Source organism: Dipteris shenzhenensis, chromosome 7, assembly GCF_047967505.1.
Source record: "Dipteris shenzhenensis isolate YYH24624 ecotype China chromosome 7, Dip_SZ_1.0, whole genome shotgun sequence".
In the NCBI taxonomy this organism is placed as follows: domain Eukaryota; kingdom Viridiplantae; phylum Streptophyta; class Polypodiopsida; order Gleicheniales; family Dipteridaceae; genus Dipteris; species Dipteris shenzhenensis.
In genome coordinates this window covers 47,415,525-47,427,595 of record NC_141602.1, presented here as the reverse complement: position 1 = coordinate 47,427,595, position 12,071 = coordinate 47,415,525, and positions in this window count along the sequence as shown.

The following is a 12,071-nucleotide window of genomic DNA, read 5'->3' as shown; positions in this document are numbered from 1 at the left end:
CTCGTAGGGTGGGTGGCAGGTGGTAGAAATACTGTGCCATGACCTGTTGTAGTGGCAGATATTACTTGTGAAAGGCTGTAAATGACACCTGGGCCTACCAAGGTAGCTGGCAGGTGGTAGAAATGCTGTGCGACTACCTCTTGTAGTAGCAGAGTCAAATTAAACTCATTAAATGGATTTGTATATTGTAAGTAGATTTTCAAATGGTTTTTGGCAGAGAGCGAGATTGCTTAAGAAGACAACAAGGTGAATGATATTTAATCATTCATAAGGCTTGCCCAAGATTAAAAAAAGTAAACAAAAAGGAATCCACTAGAAATGGTGCAGGAGATAAAGGGGAAAGAGGGAGAGAGAGAGAGAAGGAGAGGGGAGGGAGGGGGGGAGGGATTAAAGATGGAGATGGTGTGTAGGAAGACTTCAGAAGATAAAGAAGGGGAGAGAGAGAGAGAAAGAGAGAAAGTCAACCACTTTAAAGTTTGCATTCAAGTCCAATGAAGAAGAGAAGCCACATATCAACATATTGTCGAATAGGCTAAAAAATAGCTTGAATATGGTGAAATGAATAGTTGCACCTAATAGGAAGTAAATCTGATCTGCTTAATAGTGCAAAATAGATGTGATTTTCTCGATGCTTGGTACTTCACTTGTAGGTGAGCTTGTGATTTAGATTATCCAATCATCTTGAGATTTGGAGCATCACTTTAAGAATTCACAATAGTTTCAATATTTTGCTTGCGTCAATTCTCACCAAAATGTAGCTTTAGGCCGTAACTTTCACAACATTTTCTTAGGGCTTTGATGTAGAACTTGCGATCATATTGATGTAGAAGTTTGGTAGATCTAAAAAATTTAAAATTTGACTCTCTAATAGTTGTCAACATGTGGCATCAAAGATTGGAACAACTTTGATTGACCAAATTTTGTATAGAGGTGTCATAGGCTCAGAATTACTTGCTTCAAATCTTAGTTGAAAATGATAAGAGATTTTCACAATTTCCCATGATTAGATGCTTTGATACTAATGCAACAAGACTAAATCTATTTCTTGCTAGTTGTAGCTAAACTGACCATTAACTAAACTATTCCTTGACTAATCCCCAAGTAATGAATAGTAATTGACCCTAAACTGAATTGGAAAATGCACAATTAGCAAAGGGGAGCTTGTCTAGGATAGCATTTTACGGAAAACAACAAGAAATAAGGTTAAAGGTTGGAGGTGAGTGCAGATCATGGGAAGGGGACTTTACAATAGGGATTGTGAGGGGTTGCACAAGGATAGGAAGTATTGAATTCCTTCTTTGAATTCATTTTGATCAAGTACTTAGTTGTGAGTCACATTAATGACATATGAATGATCAAATGTATGTAGTACAAGTATATTACAATAGTCCTATTTATAGTTCCAGCGGTGGCTATAATTTGCCAGATTGATCATGGCATAAATCCACAAGTGCTACATGGAAACTTCTTAGCAGCCTACTAAAAGACTACTAACTAGCTAGGTAGATAGCTAACTAACTAGCTCGTTTGATATAGGTCTTATAGAAACTCTTTTGTGAACACCTCACAAAATTCAGCCCAAGCCTTGGGAGCAAAATTCTTTGCCTTCATCTCTTATCCCACGATGTGAAGGCTACCCCACGATGTGAAAGCCTTCCCTTGTAAATACATTTTAACAAGGGTTGGATGAATATTTTCAAGATAGTCAATGATGGTGAAGTGAGCTCCCCTCGTGTTTAACCAGGTACGCACATATTTTGGAGTCCTCTCTTATTGGTCAGCTGAGTGTATCTCATGAGAAAAGGAGGGCATACCATAGTGTTTCTTATGGGCTTCTTGAGTTTGTTGCAAAACTAACATCCACTATTGTGTAGTTTGCATTTGGGTGAACTAACTTTGAAGAAAATTCACATCAATTTGAACCACTGGCATCTTTGGTGGAGCAAAGGTCCAACATCTTGATTGGGAGTTCCATTCCAAGATTTGGCTCCATGATAGAGAAAGAGGAGATGTAAGAAAGTGGGCTTGAAAAGAAACTTCTCTCTCTTGAAAAGAGAACCATAATTGCTTGAGGTTGGTGAGGAGAAAGCAAGGTAGATCGATAGCAAATTAGTTAGGATCGAAGTAGAGGTGGACTCATTGGTGTGGGAAGGAGGCTAAAGTAGAGATTGGATGGGATGTATAAAGTGTGAAAAGTATATGAGCCTAGAACATACCCAGACCCCTCCTAGGAACACTTGCATGTAGCCCAACACCATTGGCTTCCATTGCAAGAAGCAAATAGGCCATGAACAGCCCTAATATGACACAAAACACCCCCTAGCACATGTGCAAGGTCTTGGCTCAGCCTCCAGACAGCCAAACCTACTCCAGGATGGTTGGATCCACCACAAGGATCTGCTATCAATCACAAGGGCTTGGCTATCCATATGCAAAAGTATGCCCCTAACCTTCTCCTACCCTATCCTGACAAGGGTGGGCACACCACAATAAAGTCTCACTCTCTTATCTAACCATGGTACATTAGGATAAGGTTTGATGCACCTACTTTGCAGTGCCCTTACTATTTTATGTGCTAACTATTTAAATACTCCCTACTTGGCCTCTAACCACTTCTGCCACGACTACTATATCTGCCTCTATGCTCTACCTTTACTCCCTCTCTTCCTAAGCTCTGCCTCTAATCAATCCCCCTTTAAGCTCAACCAACGACTTAGCCTACTTCTACGCGATGGCATCGACTCAGGTGCTTGACCTTTTCTCTCTCTCTTTTCGATTGCCCTCGATATCCCCATGCTCTTTCTCCTACACAGTAATGACTCATTGTTTGAAGTTGGCAAGCATTTCCGCTTTATATCGATTATGGGTAGACGTTTTCTTTGAATGTAGTTCTGCGTGATTGTCTTTGGGTTCTCGGCTGTGGTGACTTTGATTACTAGTGTTGCATTTTGCTTCAATTGTGTGCACGTAGCATTACAGTAGTGCAGGTCTCACTTACATACTTGCTTGAAGACTTACCTACCTATAGTTGATCGTCGCTTGTTGCTACGTAGTTATGATTGGCGTGGATATATGTAGTTGGCTTTACTTATCTTCTGCCGCTTTCCCGTCTCCTGGTACTGGCGTTGTTGTGGGGGTTAAAGGTCACTGTGCCTTTACCTCGGTTATGTACAATACTCAAATGCATATATAAATGAATGAAAAAGAAGATTAGGGTGTTCTGCACCGACTAAAACTTGTGTGGCTCTCTGTTTCTCTCTCTCCCTCTTCCGTTCTTGCTTCCGTTGAGAGCACTCTTAACTGGTATCAGACCCCGGGTGATCTAGCTGAGCGTGCGTGAATGCTTGGAAGCTCAGCAGCTCTGTGGGAGGAAGGAGAAGCTCTGTGGAAGCTTTGTGGGTGACTTTACTTGCATCCGAGTGTGGAGAGACTTTGGAGGAACCTTTGGAAAAGTCACTTTGGCTTTGTGAAGTGGTTTTGAGAGCCTATTAAGTGTTTTCAAAGAGAAAGTCGTTTTTAAAGCTTTTCCCTGTTCCGTTCGACGACAGAGACTCCATATTGACTTTTAGAGGCAACTATTGCTTGCTTTTGGTGTCCACTTCACTTCAGGAGCTTGGAAACACCTTCATTCTTGAATCTGGGATCATTTCATTGGATTTTTGACTCATTGTGTCAGTTTCTACGTTTTTCTACCCGGGTGTTGGAATGCAAGTTTGGAGCAACCATTTGCAGATGTGTCAGTTCAGGTGGACTCAGGAGGTCCTAAAACTTCTATGTTGCTCATCATTCGCACTCCGGTGGAGTTTACAAACAGTTCTGTTTTCAAAATTGGGCTGAGGCAATGAAGACTGCAGTGCATGTGATCAATAGATCACCTAGTAAGAGTTTGGATGGTGGTATTCCTGAAGAGGCATGGAGTGTAAGAAGCCCTCTTACTCTCATTTGCATATATTTAGGTGTGAGGCATATGCACATGTGCCAAAAGAGCTTCAAAAGAAGCTAGATCCTAAGTCTAGGAAATGCATCTTTTTGGGTTATGGTGAAAGTGGAGAGATGGGCTATCGTCTCTGGGATCTAGAAGTAAAGAAGATCATATGCAGCCATGATGTAGTCTTCAATGAGAAGAAGATGCATAAGGTACCCATGAGGGATGTTGAAATGAGGAGAATCACTTTCTAGGATGTGAATCCACCTGCATATGTTGATAGACAGCAAGCTGTCCATGCACCAAATGTGCAAGAAATGGTACCACCAAATACTCCCACATGTATATAATCAAGGGTAGATGATGGATCATCTATTGGTGGAAATGATGAGCCAAATGTGGCTGATATGCATGTGAAGATAGTGGGAGAGAGGGAAGGAGTCTCACTTGAGGCTTTCTCACAATCACAATGGGGGAATACACACAAAGGTGGAGGCTGAAAACAGTTTTCCTCTTCTTAGTTGTGAAAGCCAAAAGAACTCTCGTACAAAGAAAATAGAAGAACCCTATATGTGGGTCTCAAACCAAACTCAACTAACTAAGGTGGCATACTAACTGAGCCATAAACTAGAGTAGATAAGGATAGCTGTCATCCAGCTATTATTCGTGGGCGGTGTACCAACCGCATCTCCAGCTAACAAGTCGGTGACATAAATGCACAACAGTCACCCTGGCATATCGCGAGTGGAGCTCGATATCTCAACAATGCAGGTGGGACATCAAGCTGAAATGCCCTTGAGAAGATCATCTAGAATGTCTAGACCGCTTGATAGATTTGTTTCAGGGGTAGACTATGTAATGCTTACTGATTGTGGGAGCCTTCTTGCTAGAGAGAGGCTATGATGCACGAGGATCAATGCAAGTGGGAGTATGCTATGCAATCAGAGATGAGTTCACTTATGAAGAATAAGACTTGGGACTTGGTTTCTTTGCTACATGGAAAGAAAGCATTGCCATGTAAATGGGTCTACAAGATGAAGGTCACAGGTGATGATGTGCCTAGGTACAAGGCCTGTTTGGTTGCTAAAGGGTTCAAGCAAGAGAAGGGTGTGGACTTTGATGAGATATTCTCTTCGGTTGTGAAGATGACCACACTTAGATGCATGCTTGGACTAGTGGCAGCGAAGGATATTGAGCTTATGTAGATGGATGTCAAGACAACTTTCTTGCATGGGGATTTGCATGAGGAAATTTACATGGTGCAGCCGGAAGGCTTTGAAGAAAAGGGCAAAGAGCATTTAGTTTGTAAGCTGAAGAAGTCTCTATGGTCTTAATCAAGTGCCTAGAGAATGGTATCAAAAGTTTGATGCTTTCATTCGGTCCCAGGGTTTTAGAAGGAGTGAAATTGATCACTGCCTCTACACTAAAAGGGCTAAGGATAATAGCCTGATAATCTTGGTACTATTTGTGGATGATATGCTATTGGCTAGCAAGAATACTTATGAGCTAGAAGCATTAAAGGCCAAGTCTTGGAAATATTTGATGATAGTACATATCTCTTCTTGACTAATTACTTAATCCCTCCTAATAATCTCATTTTCCTAAATTTTTAGAGTTTATAATGGTATGATAAACTGTGTGCAAGTTATTTAGTTACTAACTTTTGATCAGTCACTATATAATATGGCAATAATTTTCCTATTAACCTTTATTCTTTGTTTCATTAATTTATGTGTCTATCATGCTTCACCTTCTTCAAATTCTTTTAAGAATTTATCTAACTTCTATAACACTTTTCCTTACTTCTCAGTTATTTTCATAACCATTATTTTACTTTTATTTTCTAATTTTATTTTTGCCTCCTATATGGAAGGCTAGCTAATTAATGTTTTACTTCCTGGATGGAAAGTTAGAAAATATTTTAATTTATTTTAAACCTTTAATTTTGCCTCCTTTATGGAAGGCTAGTCAATTAATTCTCTCTCTAACTCTTTTTTTGCCTCCTCTATGGAAGGCTAGTAAGCCTCTCCGTTTTTTCACAGTGAATTAACCCCTTGTCTCTAAGTGGACCCTTTTTATCTCCCACCTTAAATATTCTAAACTGTTAACTTTTCCCTTTTAATTAATTTATTTTTTCTTAAACTTATATCTCTATGAACTATTTTTGAATTCTGCCTTTGTTTTTGCATCTTATATGGGTGACTAGCTAACTAATGTTGTGCCTCCTTGATGGAAGGCTGGGAAATACTTTAATTTTTGATCTTTCTTAATTCTGATTTTGTGTCATTTACCCCCCCTTTTTTTATATATTTCACCTAAAAGGTTCTAAAACCGTAACTTTTTCCTTTTAATTAGTTTATTTAGTTAACGTATATTAGCCTAGGTATTTGTGTATTTGCATGCTATTATTTGTGACAGCAATAACAAGCGTGGAAGGATCGCTTGGCTACCTGTCACCCATTCAATGATCATTTAAGTTCTAACTTTGATTATTGTCTGGTTGGTTGGCAGGTATAGTTCCTTCCTCCTCAAATAATCGACAGCAAGGACTCCCAATTAGCCTTTGGTCAAACTACTAGCATACATTTCTTTCAATAGTTAACTATTGCCCTTAATCTAATCTAACTTATTTCTTTGTGCATATTATTCTTCTAATCATCTCCTCTTGTGCAGACTCAATGAATTCCTTCTCTGATTAAGTTGGGATACTCTGCAACTAATGTCAATTTACCTATTCCTCCTATTGGCACTCAATGCATCCTTTCCTGTTTCAAGGGACATGATTTCCACAAAAAGCTTTTAGATTTTGAAAAAAGCGCCTCTCTTGAAAATACCCCCTCTTCCTTCACCATTGCATCTGTTAATGATTGGATTTCTTTGTTAGTTGTCCTAAAAACGCGATCAGATAGATTTTTTGGAAGCATTCAATAAACTCATTTCTTCTCTTCCTAGGATAGACTGCCAAGATCATGTGAACTCAATTTCTATTTCTCAACCCTATCTTCTATTGTTAACAAACTCTTTCAATTAAATAGTTTCCCTCATATCCCTTTAGAAATAAGAAACGCTCCTGACATTGTTAAGCCTCTTGTTGACTTTGATCTTTTGGATAATGATGAAAAAGAGGCACTTGCATCTCTGACTTCCCAACCACTCACTGCTTCTTCTCAAAAAGGTAGTTCCCAAGCCTTTTCTGGTGCCATTCCTCTCCTCCCACCTCGTCAACTTGAGTTGAACTCAATTCGTTTGGAGCATAAATTCTGGGGCTTTGAGGCTATTAATCATAGAGCCCCATTCTCTATCACCTCCCTTGCTTTAATTTGTAGTTTCCCCTCTGAGTTTGTTGATTATTGTAAATCAATTGCTATTCAAGCTAAACACCTTCTTTCTAATAATTTTTACTTTGAGCTTAGACAGATTAAACTCTCAGATATTGACTCTTTAAATTGTTTTAGTTCTGCTCTCATTGCTAGAACCAAAGGACCAATCAATCATGATAAAGTCCATGAACCCAAAAAGTTTCTCAAAAATTGTTGGAACATCTTTAGGCAGTCAGTGCAAAAAAACTAATCCCAATTCCTCATGCTCTGCCTCCATCATTTGGTTTGATCATCTCCTTTGGTACGTCTTCAAAAACCTCCCCCACTTTTTTTCATTCTCATCTGAACTAGCTCTTCTTTATGCATTTATTGGTTGGGTTGCTTCCTTCCCTTCTGAGATCCGTACAACACTCCTGGAATACTTCTGGTTCCATGAATATATGCTAGAGGTAGCCCGAAACCTTGCCTTGAATACCCCCAAATCCTCTCTACTCCCTCATCATCTCAACACACCAATCTCCAACACAAGCAAAGCAATTCTCAAGCCTACCAAGCGCAAAGAATCTAAAAGTATCTCCATTACCCCTAGCTCTATGGCATCTTCCTCCAAGAAGCCAAGGGTATTTCATGGGTCTGAAGAATTCAGCGACATGACCAAATCACTTGACTTCAACTCAGAGCATGATCAGGTTAGATTTCTTACTAAAAAACCTAATGGTTTACTAGTCCTTAACAAAAAGAAAGTAAGAAGTAAAAGATTTATCCATCTTCTCTTTGTTAATAAATTGTTTGATTTTATTATACCATAAAAAGTATTTTTAGAAGTCTTTGAAAGATTCTACATTGACAAAACATTGTCTACTTTCAATGCTGGAAATACTCTAAAAACTTGTTGTGTTTACTATATAAACCCTTTGACACTTTCTCTAATTATGAATCTGACCCCCTTTCTTGCATTTGCTCTACATCAAAAAGATTTAAACTATTTTTGTATGAAGCTACATGGTTTTGTTCTTGTCATTGCTCTTATTTCATGAGCTTAAATTCATGCCCTTATTTGCGTCTCTAGTTCGGGGCTCTTCATGGTCGTTTAGGTCCTCCGTCATCCGACAACGACTTGTTCCTGTCATGCAACCTCAGTTGCACTTCAGTTTTTGTTGTCTTGCCTCTTATGCTTCTACCACCTCGGTGTTCTTCTTACACCACAATTTTGTTTGAGTTAGCCTTATCTACTTATCCAATGAATGGCTTCAATGTAGACAAAATGGTGGCTTTGTCTATCACTACCATGGCTCCCATTCTCTAGCTCTCCACCTTCTAGTCAAGCATTGGCGGTACTTGCATAGCAACATTGTAGCTAACACTCACCTACACTATTCGAAGCGCTTGCTCCTCCAAGCCACTTTAAGCTAACCTTTGTTTCACAAGCCTTGCAAGCTTTTGTCGCCACACGACACTTTTTGCTCCACGTACCTTGTTTGCATAGCTTCTTGTTTGTTGCAGCTTTGACCAGTCTCCCTTGCAACTCCCTCGCAACTCTTCAGTATCCAATAGCATATATTAAACCATCTCCCTGCACTGTTGCACTCTTTTTGCATGGTGTGCTCAATCCTCAAGGATGTTATGTCACCTATTGTTTCGTGCAGTTGCTCGCTTTATTCTTCCTTAGCCTGACTCTTTAGCTACTATAAATTATCTTCACATAATCTTATGCTATTCTATGGTTTATATATATGGACCATAATGTATATTCCTTAATCTTTGTTATACCTTTCTTGGTTTTTGGAACTCTTAATGTTTACATCTTCTTTACTTTTTCTTTAATTAATATATGTATTTTTGCTTATATGTTTCTAGAGCTGCACTTTATATATATATATATTCACTTATTCTATTTTCATTAGTGGATATATATATATGTTCCTTTATTTATGTACTTATATGTTATTATTCTTCCTATATCTTTGAATTATAATTTTATCTATCCCATCTTATTCCATGTGATGGATTGTTTTAAATTAGTTAATTAGCACTTTCTTGTCTTCTTCTTTTTCGTTAAATTTATTTTATATAATGTCCTTCCTAGTACCAAGGCCTATGCAAAAGTATTTATATATACAGTTAGATCTATTCCACTTATCTACATATTTGTGGGCAATAATTTGTTCTACCTCCTCTATTTATCTACTTATACATTTTTATATACTTAGGTACATATATATTTTATATATTTATAGATAGATAGACAATTTTGTTTGCCTTGTTTAAATCTTATCCACCATTTCATTGCTTGCCTTCTTGACTCAAAGCATGTACTTGACAATTGTAAATGCTCCCTTTTAATGCACTTACATATTTATACCTTTATTTTTAATTAATTTTGTTTTGTGACCCATTTGCATTAGCCATGGTCTGATATATAATTCCAGAGCTTGAAACTACTTGTTTTTCAGAATTGTTAAGTATAAATGGTTACATAGTTAGAATTTATGAGCTTCTATAATACAATTGAACGGACCCAAATCAGTTTCACTGGTAATGGATTCTGGGTGCTGTTACTACTATGTCCATGAAGATCCATGTACTTCAAATCTGTGTCCATGTATTTAAATACCAGGTTCAGAAGCCAGCTCACCCTTCTTCTGAACATGCTCTACGCATAGCAGCCTGCAAACAATGGAAGGAAGCAGTAAAGCAGTGCTCTTTCCCATCTAGTCAATCTAAATGAAGAGATTCACTCGAGCTCAACAAGAATGAGATTTTTCTCTCTGTTGATCCATTTACTATTCTTCCCCTAACGTCGAGAAACCCAGATTCGTAGAAAATTCACTCTTTTGTGCTCCAAGTGACAACAATTACATCCAACCCATTGGCTTGCTTGTGAAAATGGAAGTAACAGGACACCACAGTTTGTGTGGGTAGGCATTTCAGTGGAAACATTGAGCTTGAAAATGGCCTCATATTCAACATCAGAGAACTACGATGCACAACATTGTTCAAACAACACAACCAATCTATGGCATGAGAAATGTTAGAGGGGGAGAAAATGTCTGGACCTAATGATGTAGATGCTTTGGGAGATATTCTTGCAAGCATTTTCCTGCACGACTGCAATTGAGGAGAAGCCCAAGCCAGTCTCTTGCCTCTATACTAGACTGCTTCCAAGGAAGGTAACCAGAGAAGCGAAGAGCATTCTAGTGAGAGTGTAAGCCCACAAAAATCAGAAAAAAGCCATGCAAATGCAGAAGAATCAGCAAGATGCACTCGCAACAAGCTTTCCATCTCTCTGATGCAAAAATGTTTACGATTGTTATTCAATGGATGCACGTCCAAAGCTAATGAAGAACATATGTACTAATCTCCACAAAGAACACGATTTCTTGTCCTTAGAAGTCACGACTTCACCACTAGGCGTTTGCAAAAACACGAAACTTTGAAGGCAGGTAGCACACCCAGCTCTTGATTTGGGCTTGAAAATGGGCAGAACGTCAATTGAGGAGGAGGATGGATGGAGCGAAGAGTAGTAGCAAGACAAATGCTACTGCAAAGTGGTGGCAAGTAGGTAGGAGTTGTAGAAAATTGGAGGCAAAGGGGGATTTGGTGAGCACTTACTAGCTTGAGAATGATTTTACGTTGTTTAGGACTTGATTTGGTGGCATGCTGGCAACCTACACCCTGGTCCCCATCCTATGACTCATGAGTCATCAGATATAAGTTAGAGCCTTATATTACAATTTACAAAATTTCAAAATTTTCATTAGGAATTCAAATACCTTATGGTCTATTGAATATCACATTAAAGTAATGCTCATTTTTGTTATAATAGGTCAAAAACTTATATACACTCAAAATTGCCAATTTATGAAACCTTCTAAAAAAAAATTTGGCAATAGACTATAAGGAGTAGAAAGGCAACCATTGCCACAAGATAACACAAAGGTGCGTGCAATGCAAGGGAACACAATGTAACAAGGCACGCTGTCGAAGGCAGCCAGCAAGCGAGGTAAGTACACAAGAAGATTACCCAAAGGGATTGCAAATCAAGCGAAACGGACAAAGCACCTAACTATAAAGCGATGAAGTTTGAAGGTAGATCGGAGAGAACGAGGAGCAACAAATGGACTCAGGTTGGAGAAGTTGAACAGTGGGAAAGGTCGAGCAACTAGAAAGCTGGGAGTACGAGAAGAGGCAATCAAAGTCCTACGAAAGGAAGTCAAGAGCCTGAGTGAGAGAGGGGGCAAGAGGGAAGTAGGCAATGAAGAAGTAGAGACGAAGGAAGGCAAAAGGAGCGGTCTAAGAACAGTGAAGATAAGAAGTGGAGTAATAACACACAAAGAACAGTGGTAGTGGAGAGAACGTGATAGGTGGCAAGCGGTGGAGCAAATAGTTAGGTGGAGATAAGGTTAGATAAAAGGGGTTAGGTAAGTACAAGGTTAGTTAATAAAAGGTGTTCGGGAACTAGGCATGCCCATTAGCAAAATTACAAGAAAAATAAATTGTGTACAATTGTAGCTTGTCTCAGGTTAGAATAAAATTATAACCATTAACTTAATTTAGAAAATCCACAACAAAAAAAGAAGAAACTAAAAAGGTTATGAGGACAATGATTATGTAAAGAAACCACAAGATTAAGAAGAACAAAATAGAACTAGTGTAAGGAAAAAATGAGATAAAATGGAATTAATTGTGAGTGAGTAAGGGGTCGAGGGTAGTGGAAAGAAGCACAAAAGGGAGATAGACTACAAGGGAGAAAGATGCTAAAGTTAAGAAGGTGCAACACAAAGGGAAAGGGGGCAGTGAAGGTGACAGAAAGAAGCAAGAGAAAG